At 47.1% G+C, this 27,505-nt stretch overlaps 11 non-coding genes across 11 annotated transcripts; all 11 read left to right on the top strand.

The window, feature by feature from the left end:
• Window positions 1-664: 664 nt before the first annotated feature.
• Window positions 665-737, top strand: TRNAA-AGC (transfer RNA alanine (anticodon AGC)). The gene has a single exon. It is a non-coding gene; the product is annotated as a tRNA-Ala (tRNA).
• Window positions 738-2,361: 1,624 nt separating this feature from the next.
• Window positions 2,362-2,432, top strand: TRNAG-GCC (transfer RNA glycine (anticodon GCC)). The gene has a single exon. It is a non-coding gene; the product is annotated as a tRNA-Gly (tRNA).
• Window positions 2,433-3,321: 889 nt separating this feature from the next.
• TRNAA-AGC (transfer RNA alanine (anticodon AGC)) lies at window positions 3,322-3,394 on the top strand. The gene has a single exon. It is a non-coding gene; the product is annotated as a tRNA-Ala (tRNA).
• A 4,274-nt stretch (window positions 3,395-7,668) lies between these two features.
• TRNAG-GCC (transfer RNA glycine (anticodon GCC)) lies at window positions 7,669-7,739 on the top strand. The gene has a single exon. It is a non-coding gene; the product is annotated as a tRNA-Gly (tRNA).
• An 889-nt stretch (window positions 7,740-8,628) lies between these two features.
• TRNAA-AGC (transfer RNA alanine (anticodon AGC)) lies at window positions 8,629-8,701 on the top strand. Its single transcript has one exon. It is a non-coding gene; the product is annotated as a tRNA-Ala (tRNA).
• Window positions 8,702-10,325: 1,624 nt separating this feature from the next.
• TRNAG-GCC (transfer RNA glycine (anticodon GCC)) lies at window positions 10,326-10,396 on the top strand. Its single transcript has one exon. It is a non-coding gene; the product is annotated as a tRNA-Gly (tRNA).
• Window positions 10,397-11,283: 887 nt separating this feature from the next.
• Window positions 11,284-11,356, top strand: TRNAA-AGC (transfer RNA alanine (anticodon AGC)). The gene has a single exon. It is a non-coding gene; the product is annotated as a tRNA-Ala (tRNA).
• A 2,584-nt stretch (window positions 11,357-13,940) lies between these two features.
• On the top strand, window positions 13,941-14,013 carry TRNAA-AGC (transfer RNA alanine (anticodon AGC)). The gene has a single exon. It is a non-coding gene; the product is annotated as a tRNA-Ala (tRNA).
• A 1,624-nt stretch (window positions 14,014-15,637) lies between these two features.
• On the top strand, window positions 15,638-15,708 carry TRNAG-GCC (transfer RNA glycine (anticodon GCC)). Its single transcript has one exon. It is a non-coding gene; the product is annotated as a tRNA-Gly (tRNA).
• A 3,913-nt stretch (window positions 15,709-19,621) lies between these two features.
• On the top strand, window positions 19,622-19,692 carry TRNAG-GCC (transfer RNA glycine (anticodon GCC)). The gene has a single exon. It is a non-coding gene; the product is annotated as a tRNA-Gly (tRNA).
• An 889-nt stretch (window positions 19,693-20,581) lies between these two features.
• Window positions 20,582-20,654, top strand: TRNAA-AGC (transfer RNA alanine (anticodon AGC)). The gene has a single exon. It is a non-coding gene; the product is annotated as a tRNA-Ala (tRNA).
• The last annotated feature ends 6,851 nt before the right edge of the window (window positions 20,655-27,505 follow it).

Here is a 27,505-nt window from a genome sequence, read left to right as displayed (position 1 = left end):
GCCACTCTGCCACCAAGGGTTCCATGGATAACACCAGAACCCTCGCTACTGGCTGGAGAAGGAGCTTCTTCCCAAGGGATTCTGCTGTCCAAATTCTCAGGAAAGAAAAAAGGGACCTCTGTGGAGGAAGAGTGAAAACCTTTGAAATTGGGAAAATGGAGGCTGTCTTGGTGTCTAGCGGCCACAGCCTAACCCATCAATGCTGACACGGGGAGGTGCCTGGAGATATAGCTATCTAACGTGGTAAGTGTTCTGATGCCATCTGATGGTTGGTTTCCAGATTGCATTCTGGGTGATCTTAGATGTATATACAGCATTTAAATGTGAAGCTGCAAGTAGTAAAAAATGAGGAAATATATCTATGCTTTGAGTCTGTGGAATGTAGACCTAATGTGTCATGTCAATAAGCAGCGTACGGGGTAAAAAGGTGATTTTTAATCCTTTGCGCTTGAAGATTGCATCTCTGGCAACAGTGCTAGTGAGAGAGGCAATTGTTGGTGGCAGTGAAGGAGTTGATTGCTGGCAGGTGGTATATAGCACTGGGATGCTGCATTGTGCTGTGCTGAATGAAACACAGTTACACAAAACAGATGGTGGACTTTATGCCGCGTAGCACATAAGAGAGCAGTGATCAACGAGAGCGCAAAGAAAGCACCGGAGCCAAGGGGGATTAGCTCAAGTGGTAGAGCGCTCGCTTAGCATGCGAGAGGTAGCGGGATCAATGCCCGCATCCTCCAAAGGAAAGCCCTCACGTGGGGTGACCTGCTTTGGATTTTTTTTTTCTTCAGGCTCGGCACTGAGCGCTGTGGGAAAAGCCTCGCCTCTCTAGTCAAAAGGCCAAGCAGGAGTCATCCTCGTAACATGTGCCATGGCGTTGACACTCTCGGGCAGATGTGGCTTCAGCCCATAAATTGACACAGAAGGACTAACACAAAGCATAAAGTGCTTGCTTTGCCTGCCAGAAGTCGCGCAAGGCAGTGTTGGACCAAAGCAATCTATTACCCAAAGCACGGCCAGCCTTCCATGGCCAAGAGACAATATTCCATTAGTGCAAAAAGTGCAAGTGCCATGTAGAAGCTGAGAGGTTTCCACTGGTTTTATCACCACAATCACGTCCCACTTCCTTGACACAGAAGTGTCACAGACCCAACCAGAACAGGGCTTTTGGAGGGAACTAGGGGCTAGCCTTCTGCCCACTGATTAGGGCCCATAGAGAGGGCAGATCATTCTCCAATGATGGACAACAACGCGATGAACGCTGAGAGCGAGGCTTGGATTACAACTCTGTATAAAGACAATAAATCTTCCCTTGCGGAGTGGATGGAAAGATGTCATATTAACCCGGTACAGGTCAATGGTCAGAGGAAATATGGTGGCCCTCGTGCAGACTGGGTTGGAGAAGATCCTCTGTTTGGGACAGAAATATTTATCAACAATCTCCCTCAAGAAATCTATGAATAGATCAATGAATTCCACAGTTCAGACTGTTGGAATATTGTATGAGTTTTGTCTTAGGATGGACAGATTAGACAAGTGAAAGCAAAGAGCTGAAAGACAGCACGTGTAGGGGACTTGGCGCATTGAGGGCTGGGTTTGTTGCCGGGCTGTCTGCGGTGTGCTCCCCGATTAATCAAAGCATTTTCTGGGTGAAAGAAAGCCCTTTGCCTAAGCAAAGAAAGAGAGATTGCCAGAGAAAAAGGTCAACTTAGCAGAGGATGGTTTCGATCCATCGACCTCTGGGTTATGGGCCCAGCACGCTTCCGCTGCGCCACTCTGCTCCAGGCCGGAAGACCCAGCAAAAATAGGAGGATGTAATATGCTACCGGTCCTACGGGACAAAAACTTCAGGAAATTCTTTGGCTGGGAGGCAACCTTGCCTGCCGCTCCACGGCCACTTTCCACATTCTGCTTATAGAAGGCTTTCATGGGAAAAGATCGGTTCCTCTCTGTTTCAGGCAGCTCCTATTGACTTTGCAGAGTCTCACATCAGGCCAATGTGGAGCCCCTCTAAAGATCTCCTACGGATGTGAATGGGGAGTGGGTCCATCCGGCAAAGTCGCAAGGTAGATTAATAGGCACTGACATTGATTTTGACAAGTCAACCCCAAGTCAAAGGTACTTAGAAAAAGCTCTGGCCCAGTCTTGGGGCTTTTCTTCTCCAATGGAAAGGCTTTCTAGCCTCAAAGACGCAATGGGCTGTCCTACATGTTCACAGTGGTGGTGTGTACGGCTGAAGAAAGGCATGTCTTTGGGTGGACTTGACCCACATCTGAATGTATTCACAGAGATGGTTACCATGGCCTAAAGCAGCACCTTTTAGCACCTGTCAGGCCAGGGAAGCCACATGTGTCCTGCCAAAGAGCATTGGTGGTTCAGTGGTAGAATTCTCGCCTGCCACGCGGGAGGCCCGGGTTCGATTCCCGGCCAATGCAATTATGCTCACTTTCTATCCAGCTATCGCCTCACAGGTAGCTCAGTATCCCGCCGCCCCCAGATATCCAGTACCTTGGAAGGTGTCAAGGCTCATGTGTATTGTATAGAACCTGCTAGTCGGTGTGAGCCTTTTTGAAACCACCTCCTTCAAATGACATCATGGAAAGCCATGGGGCCATACCGAAGGAAATGGTTGTTAGTCGCCCACGGACATGCTTGGAGGTGCCACTCTGCCACCAAGGGTTCCATGGATAACACCAGAACCCTCGCTACTGGCTGGAGAAGGAGCTTCTTCCCAAGGGATTCTGCTGTCCAAAGTCTCAGGAAAGAAAAAAGGGACCTCTGTGGAGGAAGAGTGAAAACCTTTGAAATTGGGAAAATGGAGGCTGTCTTGGTGTCTAGCGGCCACAGCCTAACCCATCAATGCTGACACGGGGAGGTGCCTGGAGATATAGCTATCTAACGTGGTAGGTGTTCTGATGCCATCTGATGGTTGGTTTCCAGATTGCATTCTGGGTGATCTTAGATGTATATACAGCATTTAAATGTGAAGCTGCAAGTAGTAAAAAATGAGGAAATATATCTATGCTTTGAGTCTGTGGAATGTAGACCTAATGTGTCATGTCAATAAGCAGCGTACGGGGTAAAAAGGTGATTTTTAATCCTTTGCGCTTGAAGATTGCATCTCTGGCAACAGTGCTAGTGAGAGAGGCAATTGTTGGTGGCAGTGAAGGAGTTGATTGCTGGCAGGTGGTATATAGCACTGGGATGCTGCATTGTGCTGTGCTGAATGAAACACAGTTACACAAAACAGATGGTGGACTTTATGCCGCGTAGCACATAAGAGAGCAGTGATCAACAAGAGCGCAAAGAAAGCACCGGAGCCAAGGGGGATTAGCTCAAGTGGTAGAGCGCTCGCTTAGCATGCGAGAGGTAGCGGGATCAATGCCCGCATCCTCCAAAGGAAAGCCCTCACGTGGGGTGACCTGCTTTGGATTTTTTTTTTCTTCAGGCTCGGCACTGAGCGCTGTGGGAAAAGCCTCGCCTCTCTAGTCAAAAGGCCAAGCAGGAGTCATCCTCGTAACATGTGCCATGGCGTTGACACTCTCGGGCAGATGTGGCTTCAGCCCATAAATTGACACAGAAGGACTAACACAAAGCATAAAGTGCTTGCTTTGCCTGCCAGAAGTCGCGCAAGGCAGTGTTGGACCAAAGCAATCTATTACCCAAAGCACGGCCAGCCTTCCATGGCCAAGAGACAATATTCCATTAGTGCAAAAAGTGCAAGTGCCATGTAGAAGCTGAGAGGTTTCCACTGGTTTTATCACCACAATCACGTCCCACTTCCTTGACACAGAAGTGTCACAGACCCAACCAGAACAGGGCTTTTGGAGGGAACTAGGGGCTAGCCTTCTGCCCACTGATTAGGGCCCATGGAGAGAGCAGATCATTCTCCAATGATGGACAACAACGCGATGAACGCTGAGAGCGAGGCTTGGATTACAACTCTGTATAAAGACAATAAATCTTCCCTTGCGGAGTGGATGGAAAGATGTCATATTAACCCGGTACAGGTCAATGGTCAGAGGAAATATGGTGGCCCTCGTGCAGACTGGGTTGGAGAAGATCCTCTGTTTGGGACAGAAATATTTATCAACAATCTCCCTCAAGAAATCTATGAATAGATCAATGAATTCCACAGTTCAGACTGTTGGAATATTGTATGAGTTTTGTCTTAGGATGGACAGATTTGACAAGTGAAAGCAAAGAGCTGAAAGTCAGCACGTGTAGGGGACTTGGCGCATTGAGGGCTGGGTTTGTTGCCGGGCTGTCTGCGGTGTGCTCCCCGATTAATCAAAGCATTTTCTGGGTGAAAGAAAGCCCTTTGCCTAAGCAAAGAAAGAGAGATTGCCAGAGAAAAAGGTCAACTTAGCAGAGGATGGTTTCGATCCATCGACCTCTGGGTTATGGGCCCAGCACGCTTCCGCTGCGCCACTCTGCTCCAGGCTGGAAGACCCAGCAAAAATAGGAGGATGTAATATGCTACCGGTCCTACGGGACAACAACTTCAGGAAATTCTTTGGCTGGGAGGCAACCTCGCCTGCCGCTCCACGGCCACTTTCCACATTCTGCTTATAGAAGGCTTTCATGGGAAAAGATCGGTTCCTCTCTGTTTCAGGCAGCTCCTATTGACTTTGCAGAGTCTCACATCAGGCCAATGTGGAGCCCCTCTAAAGATCTCCTACGGATGTGAATGGGGAGTGGGTCCATCCGGCAAAGTCGCAAGGTAGATTAATAGGCACTGACATTGATTTTGACAAGTCAACCCCAAGTCAAAGGTACTTAGAAAAAGCTCTGGCCCAGTCTTGGGGCTTTTCTTCTCCAATGGAAAGGCTTTCTAGCCTCAAAGACGCAATGGGCTGTCCTACATGTTCACAGTGGTGGTGTGTACGGCTGAAGAAAGGCATGTCTTTGGGTGGACTTGACCCACATCTGAATGTATTCACAGAGATGGTTACCATGGCCTAAAGCAGCACCTTTTAGCACCTGTCAGGCCAGGGAAGCTACATGTGTCCTGCCAAAGAGCATTGGTGGTTCAGTGGTAGAATTCTCGCCTGCCACGCGGGAGGCCCGGGTTCGATTCCCAGCCAATGCAATTATGCTCACTTTCTATCCAGCTATCGCCTCACAGGTAGCTCAGTATCCCCCAGATATCCAGTACCTTGGAAGGTGTCAAGGCTCATGTGTATTGTCTAGAACCTGCTAGTCGGTGTGAGCCTTTTTGAAACCACCTCCTTCAAATGACATCATGGAAAGCCATGGGGCCATACCGAAGGAAATGGTTGTTAGTCGCCCACGGACATGCTTGGAGGTGCCACTCTGCCACCAAGGGTTCCCTGGATAACACCAGAACCCTCGCTACTGGCTGGAGAAGGAGCTTCTTCCCAAGGGATTCTGCTGTCCAAAGTCTCAGGAAAGAAAAAAGGGACCTCTGTGGAGGAAGAGTGAAAACCTTTGAAATTGGGAAAATGGAGGCTGTCTTGGTGTCTAGCGGCCACAGCCTAACCCATCAATGCTGACACGGGGAGGTGCCTGGAGATATAGCTATCTAACGTGGTAGGTGTTCTGATGCCATCTGATGGTTGGTTTCCAGATTGCATTCTGGGTGATCTTAGATGTATATACAGCATTTAAATGTGAAGCTGCAAGTAGTAAAAAATGAGGAAATATATCTATGCTTTGAGTCTGTGGAATGTAGACCTAATGTGTCATGTCAATAAGCAGCGTACGGGGTAAAAAGGTGATTTTTAATCCTTTGCGCTTGAAGATTGCATCTCTGGCAACAGTGCTAGTGAGAGAGGCAATTGTTGGTGGCAGTGAAGGAGTTGATTGCTGGCAGGTGGTATATAGCACTGGGATGCTGCATTGTGCTGTGCTGAATGAAACACAGTTACACAAAACAGATGGTGGACTTTATGCCGCGTAGCACATAAGAGAGCAGTGATCAACGAGAGCGCAAAGAAAGCACCGGAGCCAAGGGGGATTAGTTCAAGTGGTAGAGCGCTCGCTTAGCATGCGAGAGGTAGCGGGATCAATGCCCGCATCCTCCAAAGGAAAGCCCTCACGTGGGGTGACCTGCTTTGGATTTTTTTTTTCTTCAGGCTCGGCACTGAGCGCTGTGGGAAAAGCCTCGCCTCTCTAGTCAAAAGGCCAAGCAGGAGTCATCCTCGTAACATGTGCCATGGCGTTGACACTCTCGGGCAGATGTGGCTTCAGCCCATAAATTGACACAGAAGGACTAACACAAAGCATAAAGTGCTTGCTTTGCCTGCCAGAAGTCGCGCAAGGCAGTGTTGGACCAAAGCAATCTATTACCCAAAGCACGGCCAGCCTTCCATGGCCAAGAGACAATATTCCATTAGTGCAAAAAGTGCAAGTGCCATGTAGAAGCTGAGAGGTTTCCACTGGTTTTATCACCACAATCACGTCCCACTTCCTTGACACAGAAGTGTCACAGACCCAACCAGAACAGGGCTTTTGGAGGGAACTAGGGGCTAGCCTTCTGCCCACTGATTAGGGCCCATGGAGAGAGCAGATCATTCTCCAATGATGGACAACAACGCGATGAACGCTGAGAGCGAGGCTTGGATTACAACTCTGTATAAAGACAATAAATCTTCCCTTGCGGAGTGGATGGAAAGATGTCATATTAACCCGCTACAGGTCAATGGTCAGAGGAAATATGGTGGCCCTCGTGCAGACTGGGTTGGAGAAGATCCTCTGTTTGGGACAGAAATATTTATCAACAATCTCCCTCAAGAAATCTATGAATAGATCAATGAATTCCACAGTTCAGACTGTTGGAATATTGTATGAGTTTTGTCTTAGGATGGACAGATTAGACAAGTGAAAGCAAAGAGCTGAAAGACAGCACGTGTAGGGGACTTGGCGCATTGAGGGCTGGGTTTGTTGCCGGGCTGTCTGCGGTGTGCTCCCCGATTAATCAAAGCATTTTCTGGGTGAAAGAAAGCCCTTTGCCTAAGCAAAGAAAGAGAGATTGCCAGAGAAAAAGGTCAACTTAGCAGAGGATGGTTTCGATCCATCGACCTCTGGGTTATGGGCCCAGCACGCTTCCGCTGCGCCACTCTGCTCCAGGCCAAAAGACCCAGCAAAAATAGGAGGATGTAATATGCTACCGGTCCTACGGGACAAAAACTTCAGGAAATTCTTTGGCTGGGAGGCAACCTCGCCTGCCGCTCCACGGCCATTTTCCACATTCTGCTTATAGAAGGCTTTCATGGGAAAAGATCGGTTCCTCTCTGTTTCAGGCAGCTCCTATTGACTTTGCAGAGTCTCACATCAGGCCAATGTGGAGCCCCTCTAAAGATCTCCTACGGATGTGAATGGGGAGTGGGTCCATCCGGCAAAGTCGCAAGGTAGATTAATAGGCACTGACATTGATTTTGACAAGTCAACCCCAAGTCAAAGGCACTTAGAAAAAGCTCTGGCCCAGTCTTGGGGCTTTTCTTCTCCAATGGAAAGGCTTTCTAGCCTCAAAGACGCAATGGGCTGTCCTACATGTTCACAGTGGTGATGTGTACGGCTGAAGAAAGGCATGTCTTTGGGTGGACTTGACCCACATCTGAATGTATTCACAGAGATGGTTACCATGGCCTAAAGCAGCACCTTTTAGCACCTGTCAGGCCAGGGAAGCCACATGTGTCCTGCCAAAGAGCATTGGTGGTTCAGTGGTAGAATTCTCGCCTGCCACGCGGGAGGCCCGGGTTCGATTCCCGGCCAATGCAATTATGCTCACTTTCTATCCAGCTATCGCCTCACAGGTAGCTCAGTATCCCGCCGCCCCCAGATATCCAGTACCTTGGAAGGTGTCAAGGCTCATGTGTATTGTCTAGAAACTGCTAGTCGGTGTGAGCCTTTTTGAAACCACCTCCTTCAAATGACATCATGGAAAGCCATGGGGCCATACCGAAGGAAATGGTTGTTAGTCGCCCACGGACATGCTTGGAGGTGCCACTCTGCCACCAAGGGTTCCATGGATAACACCAGAACCCTCGCTACTGGCTGGAGAAGGAGCTTCTTCCCAAGGGATTCTGCTGTCCAAAGTCTCAGGAAAGAAAAAAGGGACCTCTGTGGAGGAAGAGTGAAAACCTTTGAAATTGGGAAAATGGAGGCTGTCTTGGTGTCTAGCGGCCACAGCCTAACCCATCAATGCTGACACGGGGAGGTGCCTGGAGATATAGCTATCTAACGTGGTAGGTGTTCTGATGCCATCTGATGGTTGGTTTCCAGATTGCATTCTGGGTGATCTTAGATGTATATACAGCATTTAAATGTGAAGCTGCAAGTAGTAAAAAATGAGGAAATATATCTATGCTTTGAGTCTGTGGAATGTAGACCTAATGTGTCATGTCAATAAGCAGCGTACGGGGTAAAAAGGTGATTTTTAATCCTTTGCGCTTGAAGATTGCATCTCTGGCAACAGTGCTAGTGAGAGAGGCAATTGTTGGTGGCAGTGAAGGAGTTGATTGCTGGCAGGTGGTATATAGCACTGGGATGCTGCATTGTGCTGTGCTGAATGAAACACAGTTACACAAAACAGATGGTGGACTTTATGCCGCGTAGCACATAAGAGAGCAGTGATCAACGAGAGCGCAAAGAAAGCACCGGAGCCAAGGGGGATTAGCTCAAGTGGTAGAGCGCTCGCTTAGCATGCGAGAGGTAGCGGGATCAATGCCCGCATCCTCCAAAGGAAAGCCCTCACGTGGGGTGACCTGCTTTGGATTTTTTTTTTCTTCAGGCTCGGCATTGAGCGCTGTGGGAAAAGCCTCGCCTCTCTAGTCAAAAGGCCAAGCAGGAGTCATCCTCGTAACATGTGCCATGGCGTTGACACTCTCGGGCAGATGTGGCTTCAGCCCATAAATTGACACAGAAGGACTAACACAAAGCATAAAGTGCTTGCTTTGCCTGCCAGAAGTCGCGCAAGGCAGTGTTGGACCAAAGCAATCTATTACCCAAAGCACGGCCAGCCTTCCATGGCCAAGAGACAATATTCCATTAGTGCAAAAAGTGCAAGTGCCATGTAGAAGCTGAGAGGTTTCCACTGGTTTTATCACCACAATCACGTCCCACTTCCTTGACACAGAAGTGTCACAGACCCAACCAGAACAGGGCTTTTGGAGGGAACTAGGGGCTAGCCTTCTTCCCACTGATTAGGGCCCATGGAGAGAGCAGATCATTCTCCAATGATGGACAACAACGCGATGAACGCTGAGAGCGAGGCTTGGATTACAACTCTGTATAAAGACAATAAATCTTCCCTTGCGGAGTGGATGGAAAGATGTCATATTAACCCGGTACAGGTCAATGGTCAGAGGAAATATGGTGGCCCTCGTGCAGACTGGGTTGGAGAAGATCCTCTGTTTGGGACAGAAATATTTATCAACAATCTCCCTCAAGAAATCTATGAATAGATCAATGAATTCCACAGTTCAGACTGTTGGAATATTGTATGAGTTTTGTCTTAGGATGGACAGATTAGACAAGTGAAAGCAAAGAGCTGAAAGACAGCACGTGTAGGGGACTTGGCGCATTGAGGGCTGGGTTTGTTGCCGGGCTGTCTGCGGTGTGCTCCCCGATTAATCAAAGCATTTTCTGGGTGAAAGAAAGCCCTTTGCCTAAGCAAAGAAAGAGAGATTGCCAGAGAAAAAGGTCAACTTAGCAGAGGATGGTTTCGATCCATCGACCTCTGGGTTATGGGCCCAGCACGCTTCTGCTGCGCCACTCTGCTCCAGGCCGGAAGACCCAGCAAAAATAGGAGGATGTAATATGCTACCGGTCCTACGGGACAAAAACTTCAGGAAATTCTTTGGCTGGGAGGCAACCTCGCCTGCCGCTCCACGGCCACTTTCCACATTCTGCTTATAGAAGGCTTTCATGGGAAAAGATCGGTTCCTCTCTGTTTCAGGCAGCTCCTATTGACTTTGCAGAGTCTCACATCAGGCCAATGTGGAGACCCTCTAAAGATCTCCTACGGATGTGAATGGGGAGTGGGTCCATCCGGCAAAGTCGCAAGGTAGATTAATAGGCACTGACATTGATTTTGACAAGTCAACCCCAAGTCAAAGGCACTTAGAAAAAGCTCTGGCCCAGTCTTGGGGCTTTTCTTCTCCAATGGAAAGGCTTTCTAGCCTCAAAGACGCAATGGGCTGTCCTACATGTTCACAGTGGTGATGTGTACGGCTGAAGAAAGGCATGTCTTTGGGTGGACTTGACCCACATCTGAATGTATTCACAGAGATGGTTACCATGGCCTAAAGCAGCACCTTTTAGCACCTGTCAGGCCAGGGAAGCCACATGTGTCCTTCCAAAGAGCATTGGTGGTTCAGTGGTAGAATTCTCGCCTGCCACGCGGGAGGCCCGGGTTCGATTCCCGGCCAATGCAATTATGCTCACTTTCTATCCAGCTATCGCCTCACAGGTAGCTCAGTATCCCGCCGCCCCCAGATATCCAGTACCTTGGAAGGTGTCAAGGCTCATGTGTATTGTCTAGAAACTGCTAGTCGGTGTGAGCCTTTTTGAAACCACCTCCTTCAAATGACATCATGGAAAGCCATGGGGCCATACCGAAGGAAATGGTTGTTAGTCGCCCACGGACATGCTTGGAGGTGCCACTCTGCCACCAAGGGTTCCATGGATAACACCAGAACCCTCGCTACTGGCTGGAGAAGGAGCTTCTTCAAGGGATTCTGCTGTCCAAAGTCTCAGGAAAGAAAAAAGGGACCTCTGTGGAGGAAGAGTGAAAACCTTTGAAATTGGGAAAATGGAGGCTGTCTTGGTGTCTAGCGGCCACAGCCTAACCCATCAATGCTGACACGGGGAGGTGCCTGGAGATATAGCTATCTAACGTGGTAGGTGTTCTGATGCCATCTGATGGTTGGTTTCCAGATTGCATTCTGGGTGATCTTAGATGTATATACAGCATTTAAATGTGAAGCTGCAAGTAGTAAAAAATGAGGAAATATATCTATGCTTTGAGTCTGTGGAATGTAGACCTAATGTGTCATGTCAATAAGCAGCGTACGGGGTAAAAAGGTGATTTTTAATCCTTTGCGCTTGAAGATTGCATCTCTGGCAACAGTGCTAGTGAGAGAGGCAATTGTTGGTGGCAGTGAAGGAGTTGATTGCTGGCAGGTGGTATATAGCACTGGGATGCTGCATTGTGCTGTGCTGAATGAAACACAGTTACACAAAACAGATGGTGGACTTTATGCCGCGTAGCACATAAGAGAGCAGTGATCAACGAGAGCGCAAAGAAAGCACCGGAGCCAAGGGGGATTAGCTCAAGTGGTAGAGCGCTCGCTTAGCATGCGAGAGGTAGCGGGATCAATGCCCGCATCCTCCAAAGGAAAGCCCTCACGTGGGGTGACATGCTTTGGATTTTTTTTTTCTTCAGGCTCGGCATTGAGCGCTGTGGGAAAAGCCTCGCCTCTCTAGTCAAAAGGCCAAGCAGGAGTCATCCTCGTAACATGTGCCATGGCGTTGACACTCTCGGGCAGATGTGGCTTCAGCCCATAAATTGACACAGAAGGACTAACACAAAGCATAAAGTGCTTGCTTTGCCTGCCAGAAGTCGCGCAAGGCAGTGTTGGACCAAAGCAATCTATTACCCAAAGCACGGCCAGCCTTCCATGGCCAAGAGACAATATTCCATTAGTGCAAAAAGTGCAAGTGCCATGTAGAAGCTGAGAGGTTTCCACTGGTTTTATCACCACAATCACGTCCCACTTCCTTGACACAGAAGTGTCACAGACCCAACCAGAACAGGGCTTTTGGAGGGAACTAGGGGCTAGCCTTCTGCCCACTGATAAGGGCCCATGGAGAGAGCAGATCATTCTCCAATGATGGACAACAACGCGATGAACGCTGAGAGCGAGGCTTGGATTACAACTCTGTATAAAGACAATAAATCTTCCCTTGCGGAGTGGATGGAAAGATGTCATATTAACCCGGTACAGGTCAATGGTCAGAGGAAATATGGTGGCCCTCGTGCAGACTGGGTTGGAGAAGATCCTCTGTTTGGGACAGAAATATTTATCAACAATCTCCCTCAAGAAATCTATGAATAGATCAATGAATTCCACAGTTCAGACTGTTGGAATATTGTATGAGTTTTGTCTTAGGATGGACAGATTAGACAAGTGAAAGCAAAGAGCTGAAAGACAGCACGTGTAGGGGACTTGGCGCATTGAGGGCTGGGTTTGTTGCCGGGCTGTCTGCGGTGTGCTCCCCGATTAATCAAAGCATTTTCTGGGTGAAAGAAAGCCCTTTGCCTAAGCAAAGAAAGAGAGATTGCCAGAGAAAAAGGTCAACTTAGCAGAGGATGGTTTCGATCCATCGACCTCTGGGTTATGGGCCCAGCACGCTTCTGCTGCGCCACTCTGCTCCAGGCCGGAAGACCCAGCAAAAATAGGAGGATGTAATATGCTACCGGTCCTACGGGACAAAAACTTCAGGAAATTCTTTGGCTGGGAGGCAACCTCGCCTGCCGCTCCACGGCCACTTTCCACATTCTGCTTATAGAAGGCTTTCATGGGAAAAGATCGGTTCCTCTCTGTTTCAGGCAGCTCCTATTGACTTTGCAGAGTCTCACATCAGGCCAATGTGGAGCCCCTCTAAAGATCTCCTACGGATGTGAATGGGGAGTGGGTCCATCCGGCAAAGTCGCAAGGTAGATTAATAGGCACTGACATTGATTTTGACAAGTCAACCCCAAGTCAAAGGTACTTAGAAAAAGCTCTGGCCCCGTCTTGGGGCTTTTCTTCTCCAATGGAAAGGCTTTCTAGCCTCAAAGACGCAATGGGCTGTCCTACATGTTCACAGTGGTGGTGTGTACGGCTGAAGAAAGGCATGTCTTTGGGTGGACTTGACCCACATCTGAATGTATTCACAGAGATGGTTACCATGGCCTAAAGCAGCACCTTTTAGCACCTGTCAGGCCAGGGAAGCCACATGTGTCCTGCCAAAGAGCATTGGTGGTTCAGTGGTAGAATTCTCACCTGCCACGCGGGAGGCCTGGGTTCGATTCCCGGCCAATGCAATTATGCTCACTTTCTATCCAGCTATCGCCTCACAGGTAGCTCAGTATCCTGCCCCCCCCAGATATCCAGTACCTTGGAAGGTGTCAAGGCTCATGTGTATTGTCTAGAACCTGCTAGTCGGTGTGAGCCTTTTTGAAACCACCTCCTTCAAATGACATCATGGAAAGCCATGGGGCCATACCGAAGGAAATGGTTGTTAGTCGCCCACGGACATGCTTGGAGGTGCCACTCTGCCACCAAGGGTTCCATGGATAACACCAGAACCCTCGCTACTGGCTGGAGAAGGAGCTTCTTCCCAAGGGATTCTGCTGTCCAAAGTCTCAGGAAAGAAAAAAGGGACCTCTGTGGAGGAAGAGTGAAAACCTTTGAAATTGGGAAAATGGAGGCTGTCTTGGTGTGTAGCGGCCACAGCCTAACCCATCAATGCTGACACGGGGAGGTGCCTGGAGATATAGCTATCTAACGTGGTAGGTGTTCTGATGCCATCTGATGGTTGGTTTCCAGATTGCATTCTGGGTGATCTTAGACGTATATACAGCATTTAAATGTGAAGCTGCAAGTAGTAAAAAATGAGGAAATATATCTATGCTTTGAGTCTGTGGAATGTAGACCTAATGTGTCATGTCAATAAGCAGCGTACGGGGTAAAAAGGTGATTTTTAATCCTTTGCGCTTGAAGATTGCATCTCTGGCAACAGTGCTAGTGAGAGAGGCAATTGTTGGTGGCAGTGAAGGAGTTGATTGCTGGCAGGTGGTATATAGCACTGGGATGCTGCATTGTGCTGTGCTGAATGAAACACAGTTACACAAAACAGATGGTGGACTTTATGCCGTGTAGCACATAAGAGAGCAGTGATCAACGAGAGCGCAAAGAAAGCACCACAGCGATGGGGGATTAGCTCAAGTGGTAGAGCGCTCGCTTAGCATGCGAGAGGTAGCGGGATCAATCCCCGCATCCTCCAAAGGAAAGCCCTCACGTGGGGTGACCTGCTTTGGATTTTTTTTTTCTTCAGGCTCGGCACTGAGCGCTGTGGGAAAAGCCTCGCCTCTCTAGTCAAAAGGCCAAGCAGGAGTCATCCTCGTAACATGTGCCATGGCGTTGACACTCTCGGGCAGATGTGGCTTCAGCCCATAAATTGACACAGAAGGACTAACACAAAGCATAAAGTGCTTGCTTTGCCTGCCAGAAGTCGCGCAAGGCAGTGTTGGACCAAAGCAATCTATTACCCAAAGCACGGCCAGCCTTCCATGGCCAAGAGACAATATTCCATTAGTGCAAAAAGTGCAAGTGCCATGTAGAAGCTGAGAGGTTTCCACTGGTTTTATCACCACAATCACGTCCCACTTCCTTGACACAGAAGTGTCACAGACCCAACCAGAACAGGGCTTTTGGAGGGAACTAGGGGCTAGCCTTCTGCCCACTGATTAGGGCCCATGGAGAGAGCAGATCATTCTCCAATGATGGACAACAACGCGATGAACGCTGAGAGCGAGGCTTGGATTACAACTCTGTATAAAGACAATAAATCTTCCCTTGCGGAGTGGATGGAAAGATGTCATATTAACCCGGTACAGGTCAATGGTCAGAGGAAATATGGTGGCCCTCGTGCAGACTGGGTTGGAGAAGATCCTCTGTTTGGGACAGAAATATTTATCAACAATCTCCCTCAAGAAATCTATGAATAGATCAATGAATTCCACAGTTCAGACTGTTGGAATATTGTATGAGTTTTGTCTTAGGATGGACAGATTAGACAAGTGAAAGCAAAGAGCTGAAAGACAGCACGTGTAGGGGACTTGGCGCATTGAGGGCTGGGTTTGTTGCCGGGCTGTCTGCGGTGTGCTCCCCGATTAATCAAAGCATTTTCTGGGTGAAAGAAAGCCCTTTGCCTAAGCAAAGAAAGAGAGATTGCCAGAGAAAAAGGTCAACTTAGCAGAGGATGGTTTTGATCCATTGACCTTTGGGTTATGGGCCCAGCACGCTTCCGCTGCGCCACTCTGCTCCAGGCTGGAAGACCCAGCAAAAATAGGAGGATGTAATATGCTACCGGTCCTACGGGACAAAAACTTCAGGAAATTCTTTGGCTGGGAGGCAACCTCGCCTGCCGCTCCACGGCCACTTTCCACATTCTGCTTATAGAAGGCTTTCATGGGAAAAGATCGGTTCCTCTCTGTTTCAGGCAGCTCCTATTGACTTTGCAGAGTCTCACATCAGGCCAATGTGGAGCCCCTCTAAAGATCTCCTACGGATGTGAATGGGGAGTGGGTCCATCCGGCAAAGTCGCAAGGTAGATTAATAGGCACTGACATTGATTTTGACAAGTCAACCCCAAGTCAAAGGTACTTAGAAAAAGCTCTGGCCCAGTCTTGGGGCTTTGCTTCTCCAATGGAAAGGCTTTCTAGCCTCAAAGACGCAATGGGCTGTCCTACATGTTCACAGTGGTGGTGTGTACGGCTGAAGAAAGGCATGTCTTTGGGTGGACTTGACCCACATCTGAATGTATTCACAGAGATGGTTACCATGGCCTAAAGCAGCACCTTTTAGCACCTGTCAGGCCAGGGAAGCCACATGTGTCCTGCCAAAGAGCATTGGTGGTTCAGTGGTAGAATTCTCGCCTGCCACGCGGGAGGCCCGGGTTCGATTCCCGGCCAATGCAATTATGCTCACTTTCTATCCAGCTATCGCCTCACAGGTAGCTCAGTATCCCACCGCCCCCAGATATCCAGTACCTTGGAAGGTGTCAAGGCTCATGTGTATTGTCTAGAACAGCAATGGGCAAACTACGGCCCGCGGGCCGTATACGGCCCGGCGGACCTTTTAATCCGGCCCGCGGAGCTAGGCTCCCGCAAGGCCAGTGGTCGGCAAGCCGCGGCTCTTTACAAATTTAGATGCGGCTCTCCTGTGTGCCGGGCGCCCGCTCCCCTCCCTCCTCTCCTCCTCTCCCCTCCCTCCTCTCCTCCTCTCCCCTCCTCTCCTCTCGGATGGCCGCCCCCCCTCTCGGATGGCCGCCCCCCTCCCTCCTCTCGGACGTCAGGACTCTGCAGCTGTCAGGATGTAGGCGGGGCAGCCAGGATGTAGGCGGGGCAGCGTGACGAACTCCTCTCACAGTCCTCCCTGAAGACCAGAACGGCGCGGGAATACGAGAGGAACGCGCGGACCAAAGGTAAGTGAATTGACACAGGGGGGGGACTTACTATATGGGGGATGAATTACTATATGGGGGACTTACTATATGGGGGACTTACTATATGGGGAATGAATTACTATATGGAGGACTTACTATATGGGGAATGAATTACTATATGGGGGACTTACTATATGGGGGACTTACTATATGGGGAATGAATTACTATATGGAGGACTTACTATATGGGGAATGAATTACTATATGGGGGACTTACTATATGGGGAATGAATTACTATATGGAGGACTTACTATATGGGGAATGAATTACTATATGGGGGACTTACTATATGGGGGATGAATTACTATATGGGGGACTTACTATATGGGGAATGAATTACTATATGGAGGACTTACTATATGGGGAATGAATTACTATATGGGGGACTTACTATATGGGGGATGAATTACTATATGGGGGATGAATTAATATGGGGGATGAATTAATATGGGGGATGAATTACTATGTGGGGGATGAATTACTATGTGGGGGATGAATTACTATGGGGGATGAATTACTATATGGGGGATGAATTACTATAGGGGGGATGAATTACTATGGGGGACGAATTACTATATGGGGGACGAATTACTATATGGGGGACGAATTACTATATGGGGGATGAATTACTATATGGGGGATGAATTACTATATGGGGGATGAATTACTATGGGGGATGAATTACTATATGGGGGATGAATTACTATGGGGGATGAATTACTATATGGGGGATGAATTACTATATGGGGGATTAATTACTATGGGGGATTAATTACTATGCTTACTATGGGGGAATATTACTATACTTACTATGGATGACACATACACATCATTCATCTACTCTTGGTCCGGCCCCCGGGTCCAATATATGAACCCATTGCGGCCCTCAAGTCAAAAAGTTTGCCCACCCCTGGTCTAGAACCTGCTAGTCGGTGTGAGCCTTTTTGAAACCACCTCCTTCAAATGACATCATGGAAAGCCATGGGGCCATACCGAAGGAAATGGTTGTTAGTCGCCCACGGACATGCTTGGAGGTGCCACTCTGCCACCAAGGGTTCCATGGATAACACCAGAACCCTCACTACTGGCTGGAGAAGGAGCTTCTTCCCAAGGGATTCTGCTGTCCAAAGTCTCAGGAAAGAAAAAAGGGACCTCTGTGGAGGAAGAGTGAAAACCTTTGAAATTGGGAAAATGGAGGCTGTCTTGGTGTCTAGCGGCCACAGCCTAACCCATCAATGCTGACACGGGGAGGTGCCTGGAGATATAGCTATCTAACGTGGTAGGTGTTCTGATGCCATCTGATGGTTGGTTTCCAGATTGCATTCTGGGTGATCTTAGATGTATATACAGCATTTAAATGTGAAGCTGCAAGTAGTAAAAAATGAGGAAATATATCTATGCTTTGAGTCTGTGGAATGTAGACCTAATGTGTCATGTCAATAAGCAGCGTACGGGGTAAAAAGGTGATTTTTAATCCTTTGCGCTTGAAGATTGCATCTCTGGCAACAGTGCTAGTGAGAGAGGCAATTGTTGGTGGCAGTGAAGGAGTTGATTGCTGGCAGGTGGTATATAGCACTGGGATGCTGCATTGTGCTGTGCTGAATGAAACACAGTTACACAAAACAGATGGTGGACTTTATGCCGCGTAGCACATAAGAGAGCAGTGATCAACGAGAGCGCAAAGAAAGCACCGGAGCCAAGGGGGATTAGCTCAAGTGGTAGAGCGCTCGCTTAGCATGCGAGAGGTAGCAGGATCAATGCCCGCATCCTCCAAAGGAAAGCCCTCACGTGGGGTGACCTGCTTTGGATTTTTTTTTTCTTCAGGCTCGGCACTGAGCGCTGTGGGAAAAGCCTCGCCTCTCTAGTCAAAAGGCCAAGCAGGAGTCATCCTCGTAACATGTGCCATGGCGTTGACACTCTCGGGCAGATGTGGCTTCAGCCCATAAATTGACACAGAAGGACTAACACAAAGCATAAAGTGCTTGCTTTGCCTGCCAGAAGTCGCGCAAGGCAGTGTTGGACCAAAGCAATCTATTACCCAAAGCACGGCCAGCCTTCCATGGCCAAGAGACAATATTCCATTAGTGCAAAAAGTGCAAGTGCCATGTAGAAGCTGAGAGGTTTCCACTGGTTTTATCACCACAATCACGTCCCACTTCCTTGACACAGAAGTGTCACAGACCCAACCAGAACAGGGCTTTTGGAGGGAACTAGGGGCTAGCCTTCTTCCCACTGATTAGGGCCCATGGAGAGAGCAGATCATTCTCCAATGATGGACAACAACGCGATGAACGCTGAGAGCGAGGCTTGGATTACAACTCTGTATAAAGACAATAAATCTTCCCTTGCGGAGTGGATGGAAAGATGTCATATTAACCCGGTACAGGTCAATGGTCAGAGGAAATATGGTGGCCCTCGTGCAGACTGGGTTGGAGAAGATCCTCTGTTTGGGACAGAAATATTTATCAACAATCTCCCTCAAGAAATCTATGAATAGATCAATGAATTCCACAGTTCAGACTGTTGGAATATTGTATGAGTTTTGTCTTAGGATGGACAGATTAGACAAGTGAAAGCAAAGAGCTGAAAGACAGCACGTGTAGGGGACTTGGCGCATTGAGGGCTGGGTTTGTTGCCGGGCTGTCTGCGGTGTGCTCCCCGATTAATCAAAGCATTTTCTGGGTGAAAGAAAGCCCTTTGCCTAAGCAAAGAAAGAGAGATTGCCAGAGAAAAAGGTCAACTTAGCAGAGGATGGTTTCGATCCATCGACCTCTGGGTTATGGGCCCAGCACGCTTCCGCTGCGCCACTCTGCTCCAGGCCGGAAGACCCAGCAAAAATAGGAGGATGTAATATGCTACCGGTCCTACGGGACAAAAACTTCAGGAAATTCTTTGGCTGGGAGGCAACCTCGCCTGCCGCTCCACGGCCACTTTCCACATTCTGCTTATAGAAGGCTTTCATGGGAAAAGATCGGTTCCTCTCTGTTTCAGGCAGCTCCTATTGACTTTGCAGAGTCTCACATCAGGCCAATGTGGAGCCCCTCTAAAGATCTCCTACGGATGTGAATGGGGAGTGGGTCCATCCGGCAAAGTCGCAAGGTAGATTAATAGGCACTGACATTGATTTTGACAAGTCAACCCCAAGTCAAAGGTACTTAGAAAAAGCTCTGGCCCAGTCTTGGGGCTTTTCTTCTCCAATGGAAAGGCTTTCTAGCCTCAAAGTCCTACATGTTCACAGTGGTGGTGTGTACGGCTGAAGAAAGGCATGTCTTTGGGTGGACTTGACCCACATCTGAATGTATTCACAGAGATGGTTACCATGGCCTAAAGCAGCACCTTTTAGCACCTGTCAGGCCAGGGAAGCCACATGTGTCCTGCCAAAGAGCATTGGTGGTTCAGTGGTAGAATTCTCGCCTGCCACGCGGGAGGCCCGGGTTCGATTCCCGGCCAATGCAATTATGCTCACTTTCTATCCAGCTATCGCCTCACAGGTAGCTCAGTATCCCGCCGCCCCCAGATATCCAGTACCTTGGAAGGTGTCAAGGCTCATGTGTATTGTCTAGAACCTGCTAGTCGGTGTGAGCCTTTTTGAAACCACCTCCTTCAAATGACATCATGGAAAGCCATGGGGCCATACCGAAGGAAATGGTTGTTAGTCGCCCACGGACATGCTTGGAGGTGCCACTCTGCCACCAAGGGTTCCATGGATAACACCAGAACCCTCGCTACTGGCTGAAGAAGGAGCTTCTTCCCAAGGGATTCTGCTGTCCAAAGTCTCAGGAAAGAATAAAGGGACCTCTGTGGAGGAAGAGTGAAAACCTTTGAAATTGGGAAAATGGAGGCTGTCTTGGTGTCTAGCGGCCACAGCCTAACCCATCAATGCTGACACGGGGAGGTGCCTGGAGATATAGCTATCTAACGTGGTAGGTGTTCTGATGCCATCTGATGGTTGGTTTCCAGATTGCATTCTGGGTGATCTTAGATGTATATACAGCATTTAAATGTGAAGCTGCAAGTAGTAAAAAATGAGGAAATATATCTATGCTTTGAGTCTGTGGAATGTAGACCTAATGTGTCATGTCAATAAGCAGCGTACGGGGTAAAAAGGTGATTTTTAATCCTTTGCGCTTGAAGATTGCATCTCTGGCAACAGTGCTAGTGAGAGAGGCAATTGTTGGTGGCAGTGAAGGAGTTGATTGCTGGCAGGTGGTATATAGCACTGGGATGCTGCATTGTGCTGTGCTGAATGAAACACAGTTACACAAAACAGATGGTGGACTTTATGCCGCGTAGCACATAAGAGAGCAGTGATCAACGAGAGCGCAAAGAAAGCACCGGAGCCAAGGGGGATTAGCTCAAGTGGTAGAGCGCTCGCTTAGCATGCGAGAGGTAGCGGGATCAATGCCCGCATCCTCCAAAGGAAAGCCCTCACGTGGGGTGACCTGCTTTGGATTTTTTTTTTCTTCAGGCTCGGCACTGAGCGCTGTGGGAAAAGCCTCGCCTCTCTAGTCAAAAGGCCAAGCAGGAGTCATCCTCGTAACATGTGCCATGGCGTTGACACTCTCGGGCAGATGTGGATTCAGCCCATAAATTGACACAGAAGGACTAACACAAAGCATAAAGTGCTTGCTTTGCCTGCCAGAAGTCGCGCAAGGCAGTGTTGGACCAAAGCAATCTATTACCCAAAGCACGGCCAGCCTTCCATGGCCAAGAGACAATATTCCATTAGTGCAAAAAGTGCAAGTGCCATGTAGAAGCTGAGAGGTTTCCACTGGTTTTATCACCACAATCACGTCCCACTTCCTTGACACAGAAGTGTCACAGACCCAACCAGAACAGGGCTTTTGGAGGGAACTAGGGGCTAGCCTTCTTCCCACTGATTAGGGCCCATGGAGAGAGCAGATCATTCTCCAATGATGGACAACAACGCGATGAACGCTGAGAGCGAGGCTTGGATTACAACTCTGTATAAAGACAATAAATCTTCCCTTGCGGAGTGGATGGAAAGATGTCATATTAACCCGGTACAGGTCAATGGTCAGAGGAAATATGGTGGCCCTCGTGCAGACTGGGTTGGAGAAGATCCTCTGTTTGGGACAGAAATATTTATCAACAATCTCCCTCAAGAAATCTATGAATAGATCAATGAATTCCACAGTTCAGACTGTTGGAATATTGTATGAGTTTTGTCTTAGGATGGACAGATTAGACAAGTGAAAGCAAAGAGCTGAAAGACAGCACGTGTAGGGGACTTGGCGCATTGAGGGCTGGGTTTGTTGCCGGGCTGTCTGCGGTGTGCTCCCCGATTAATCAAAGCATTTTCTGGGTGAAAGAAAGCCCTTTGCCTAAGCAAAGAAAGAGAGATTGCCAGAGAAAAAGGTCAACTTAGCAGAGGATGGTTTCGATCCATCGACCTCTGGGTTATGGGCCCAGCACGCTTCCGCTGTGCCACTCTGCTCCAGGCTGGAAGACCCAGCAAAAATAGGAGGATGTAATATGCTACCGGTCCTACGGGACAAAAACTTCAGGAAATTCTTTGGCTGGGAGGCAACCTCGCCTGCCGCTCCACGGCCACTTTCCACATTCTGCTTATAGAAGGCTTTCATGGGAAAAGATCGGTTCCTCTCTGTTTCAGGCAGCTCCTATTGACTTTGCAGAGTCTCACATCAGGCCAATGTGGAGCCCCTCTAAAGATCTCCTACGGATGTGAATGGGGAGTGGGTCCATCCGGCAAAGTCGCAAGGTAGATTAATAGGCACTGACATTGATTTTGACAAGTCAACCCCAAGTCAAAGGTACTTAGAAAAAGCTCTGGCCCAGTCTTGGGGCTTTTCTTCTCCAATGGAAAGGCTTTCTAGCCTCAAAGACGCAATGGGCTGTCCTACATGTTCACAGTGGTGGTGTGTACGGCTGAAGAAAGGCATGTCTTTGGGTGGACTTGACCCACATCTGAATTGTTGTGGACTTTTGAATCACGTCTCAAAAATATGACTTTTATCAAGACATAATATTATGTGGCAAACAGCTCAGTATAGCCGGATGCTAAGAGTTAATTTTTTCTTGGTTGAACCATCAATGATTCTAGTTAAGAAATGGAGAATGGGGGAAGTGAGTCTTTTCCAAGACAATAAGCCTGTTTGAACTGTCAACAAGGACTATTTGTATATGGAGGTTGAGAAGAATGCACATACAGAAAAGTCAAACACATAGCCAGATAGGACTTTGACTTTTAAACATTTCAACAAGAATGAGACGGGAACTCAACTGGTTGAAAGCTTAACCAAAACCTGTAGAGTGTGATGAACTAACAGACCTCTGAAACTATTACCATATACTATTGTTCACCAAGGGTGAAAGCATTAACAATTGTTTACCATGAGTCCAATACAAGGGCCATGCAAACAGAGAGTTTTTTTTCCTACACAGAGAAAATGTTGATTCTGAAACAAAGGGGTGAAATTCAGGACATTTAAGTTTAAAAGTTCACTGTATATCATGACAAAAATATACTACAAAAACATATCATAAATAAGATGTTATAGATTTTAAACACCACTAAATACTCAGTAATGGGAACTATATATCACTAATTTGAGTATTGAGATGATGGGAAGTAAGATGTATTATAGACTAGCATTAGTTACATGTCTTATCAGGAAACAAACAGGATGGTACTTCAAGGAGGAATAACCGAATATACACCTATATTCCATGGTCCCTATTTAGAATAATATAGGTATCACTGCTATATCTGGATAGAGCCCTATATTTTATTCCTGAAATTACCTGAAGATTCCACCCAAGGTATGAGTCATCTCAAATACTCACATTGTTCTGTGATACATGACCGCCACCTGGCGGGCAGGTGAGAAATAGCTTATGTACACACATTTCTCAACTAGCCAATCAGGAAGCCTGGTGGGAAGGTATCTTAGAACAATGGACTAGTGGATATAAAAGCCCATGTGCTTTAAGGAAAAGAAAGATCCCTCATAAAAACCTCATGGAAAGACCTGACATCTGAAAAAGATCTGCTGAATAACTACTCTTCCATCTTTTCAAACTTCCTAAAACTTTAAACCTCTAATCTGATAACTTCCTACATTCTCCCCTACTGAATCTATCACTTGCCCTATATATCAGTCTAAAGGCGTTCCACTGCCAGCTAAATCCACGGGAGAGTTGCCTAGTCTGAATTCCGTGTGTGGTGAGATATTTATTTGATTTTTGTATTAATTATGTTCTCTGTTGTGTGGAATCATAAAATTACCTCAGTGTATCATAACAATATTGAGTAGTTAGATCTATGTAGAAAGATACTGTGTTACTGTTAAAAATTGTTTATTGCCATATTATAAATTTTTCATATTTCATAATTTATTGAATATTAATAACCAGAGTATCATATATCAAGGGCTTCCTTCTTGCAATCCTATGGCCACGGCTTGTAAGAATATAACCTTTGAGATATTCGAAATTATTAATTATTAATAAATTTAAGAAAAATCATATCATTAAAAATTTGTGATTGATGTAATTAGTTAGAGACCTTATTATTGTGTCTCACATTGGTAGGATATATTTTTGATTGTGTGTACCAATGTTCATTTATCACCAGTCTTTTGCGTTTTGTGTTAATATATATATAATTTTTGTACATAAATAAATTTTTATATTTATCTATTATAAGGCAAATTTTGTGTGTATGGTACGAAATCATATTGGCTAAAAGAATTCAAGGTATAATAATAAGTGGTGATCAAATTATCAAAGTGTCCAAATTATTGGTTTACTAAATATTTGCCGTATTTTAACGGCTGGAGGCACTGTAATATTTCATCTAAGGGAAAGGGACACGCCCTTTATAGATAAAAATATCCTTACATAAACCACCACAACATAAATTTGGAGGCACTGCTGAGATTCATAGAAATCGTACCATAACACAAAACGCACTGGTGATTGTATATTTGTACACTTGGTCAAACATATCTTTTGTATCAAAATGGCATCCAGTAATCACGGATCCACCTCTTCCAAGCATAACGAGGAAAATTTGGCGGCTCAAGGCATTGAGCAGGAAGTTATGAAGCCAGCTCGGAAAGCTGCCGGTGCTTGGCAGAAGTATGTTGAAAATGAAGTAATAAATTATCTCCGCAAGAAATTGAATTTGGGGGATAGCAATAATGAATTTGTGGATGAAGAGAAAGAGCAGGCCATGAGTACCTTTGAGGACCTGTTCAACCAAAAGGGCCAGGTTGTTGGGTTTTTAATAGCATTTGCTGGAGCAGAAAGTGATAGAAGCCGTGACAGACTTCTCCTAGAAGCTTGGCCCATGTTATGGTTCATGACCGCTGGAGCTGCCCAGCGGACCATGACTCTAAGGGAAGAGTTGTCAGAGGCCCGCCTCTTGTTAGAAAGCAAAAATCAGGACATTGAGTCTTTGAAAGGGAAGCTTGGTCATGCCGGTATTCGTTTAGACGAATCCGAGAAACATTATGATAGATTGGTCGGAGACTTTCGAAGTGCTCAGGACCTATATGAAAGAAACTTTCAGGAATTAAAACAACTTCAAAAGAAGTATCAGGACTTAAAAGATGAGGTGGAGTACTTCAGATCAGAGAGGTTATCTCCTGTCAAAATTAAAGTTCACCCAGGGGATAAGCATGACCAGTCAGAACTTACCTTGATAAAATCTGAGCAGAAAACTCTGGAGGAGCAGATTATAAGGTTGACGGCCCAAATAAATTCTGGGGTCCAAAGACGGACCAACCCAGTCAAGCCAGAGGCTGATGAGCGGAGATACCCGCATCACAGCGAAGTATCTGATAGTGAGTCAGGGTCAGAATATAGGTCACCTCCTAGGCTTTCAAGATACACTCCAGAGCGCTCTGAAGAAAAATATGAGGTTTCATATAGGCAGGAAGGGAAATCCCAGGGGTCATTCAGGAGATATGACACCCCAAAGGTTATTAAGTTCCTGAAGGACACTGTTCCTATGTTTTCTAAGAAAGGGTCCCTTGAGATCACCGAACACATGAGAACATATGAACAGACGTTAGAGATTCTGGGCATTAGAGATGACCACACCAAAATAGAATTGCTGCCATGGGTGTTTGAAGAGAAATACCGGCAATTCTTTGAGACCTTGAGGGCCTATTCCAATCAGTCCTGGAGAGAGGTTAAACATAAGTGCCACATGGAATTTGGGCCTTATAAAACGGTAACCTCTGCCAAGGCTGCGGCCTACAATTTAAAGTGTGGTCCTCACCAAAGCCCTGCAGAATTTCTGGCTGTCCTCAGAAATGCCTATTTCCTGGCTGAAAAGGATCCCAATCCTAACCAGCCAGAATTCAAGACACTATTCTATGAAGCATTACCTGCTTACATCAAATTGGGACTTGCAAAGGATTACAGAAAAGGACGCTCTCTTGATTGGTTGGTGAGAGAGAGCGACTATTTATTCTCGATCCAACAGTCCAGTGAGGGCGGGATAAAAAGAGAACCTAAAAATAGCCCCAAGATAGTAGCAGCCACTACCGTTTCCCCTCCAAATCCAAATTTGCAGGCAGAGAAGAAATCATATGCGGAAGTAGTCCGTGGGGGTAAAACCAATGGTTCCCCTAGATTTGTACCTCAAACCCAGCAAGTGAAGGAGGTCCATAACTTTGCACCCCACAACCAGTGGGTAAGAAAGGATAGACAAAAGCCAGGGAACTACGGTAGTGGAAGTGAGAAGAATAAAAAGTATGGTAAGGGTCAGTACAGTGATGAGAATCAAAGGAGGCAATGGTATCCTCAGAGGTTCTATTATCCTCGCCAAAACCAACATGGGAATTTTTATGGGAACCCCAATTTCAACAGGCCCCATAATTACAATAAGAATCCCAATTTTAATAAAAACTCCGACTTCCAAAGATTTCCTCCACGCCAAGAACACCCTCAGGCTCAAAGGGGGGATACAGTACCCCAGGCTCCCTTTAATAACAGGGAGACCCCAAAACCTCAGATAGAACAATGGCGTCGTTATCAGAGCAGTAGTTCTGACTCTGAGTCTCATTACCAGTCTCGTCCAAAATACAAGCGCAAGTATAGGAAAAGGGAGAATCAACAGAATGACTCCTCTGAGCGTATTGGACAAATAGAGGCACAGGTCAGCAAAATGGCTGAACAAATGGACAGGCTTGTCACTCAATTTCCATCCAATCCTTTTTTAGGAGCAGCTCCTGTGACCAACCAAGGGTCACAGAACTAACAGGCAACCAAGCCTTAAACCAACAGGGGAGGACACTGAGTCAAATGACAGGAGATGTGTGCCCCGTCCCTGACACGCCTACTAATGGAGAAGTTAGTTCTCAGGCAAAGGGGGACCATTTGTTGGTTATTAATGATTCTCCTGCTTTTCAGTGTCCATCTATTGCCCCTAATATAGTCGCGGCATCGGAAGTCATCAGGATTGACAAGCCAGACGGAGCACCAACTTCTAGTTGTGCTTCTGTCTTGAGACAGTCCAAGAATCCCACCAGGGAGGATAAGGGTGATGTGTCCACCACATGCGGTGAGATAAGAGCTAGTCATAGGTTATTGAAGGGCCCACAGATCTTCAACCACACTAATTTCATGTGTGAGCTGACTGAATCTGATGGGAGATATTATGCCACGGTGCAGGTGCAGGATGCCAGTGATCTTTCGATTGTCGGCTTAATAGACACTGGATCCCAAGCAACCATCATGTCACAGGAACATTTTGACAAAGTGGCGAATGTCATGCCCACCAAGCCGAGACTTAAAAGTTTTGACAGCTCATTGATTGGTGTAGGTGGAGACCCGTTACAAGTCATGGGTACCGCCTGGCTTAAATTGAAACTGGGTAATAAGGAACTGAGACACCCCATCATCATTGCCAGTATCTCCCAGCACCACATGATAATTGGGATGGACTTCCTAAAAAGGCTGAACACCATAGTTGACTGTGTGAACCAAGTCCTGTGGTCACAGGTAAATACCCCAATTAAATATGGGAAACTTAAAACTCCCCATTCCCGACAACACTGCCACCTGGTGGAAGAAAGGCCTGGATCATTAGAAATCCATTTCAGGAACAGCCAACTTCCTGATGTAACGGTTATCAAACCTGATGACCATAACCCTATCAGAAGAGATGAGGAACACATTTTTAGAATTCCCCAAGATAAAATAAAAGATATTTCCCTCCAAGATGACATCCTTACGATATCTTTTCATCAGGAGGATAAACCAAGAAAAGGG

This window comes from Staurois parvus, unplaced genomic scaffold, assembly GCF_062004578.1.
Source record: "Staurois parvus isolate SC_StPar_1 unplaced genomic scaffold, SC_StPar_1.0 ptg002404l, whole genome shotgun sequence".
NCBI classification, from domain to species: Eukaryota; Metazoa; Chordata; class Amphibia; order Anura; family Ranidae; genus Staurois; species Staurois parvus.
This window is presented reverse-complemented; position numbering and strand designations above follow the sequence as displayed.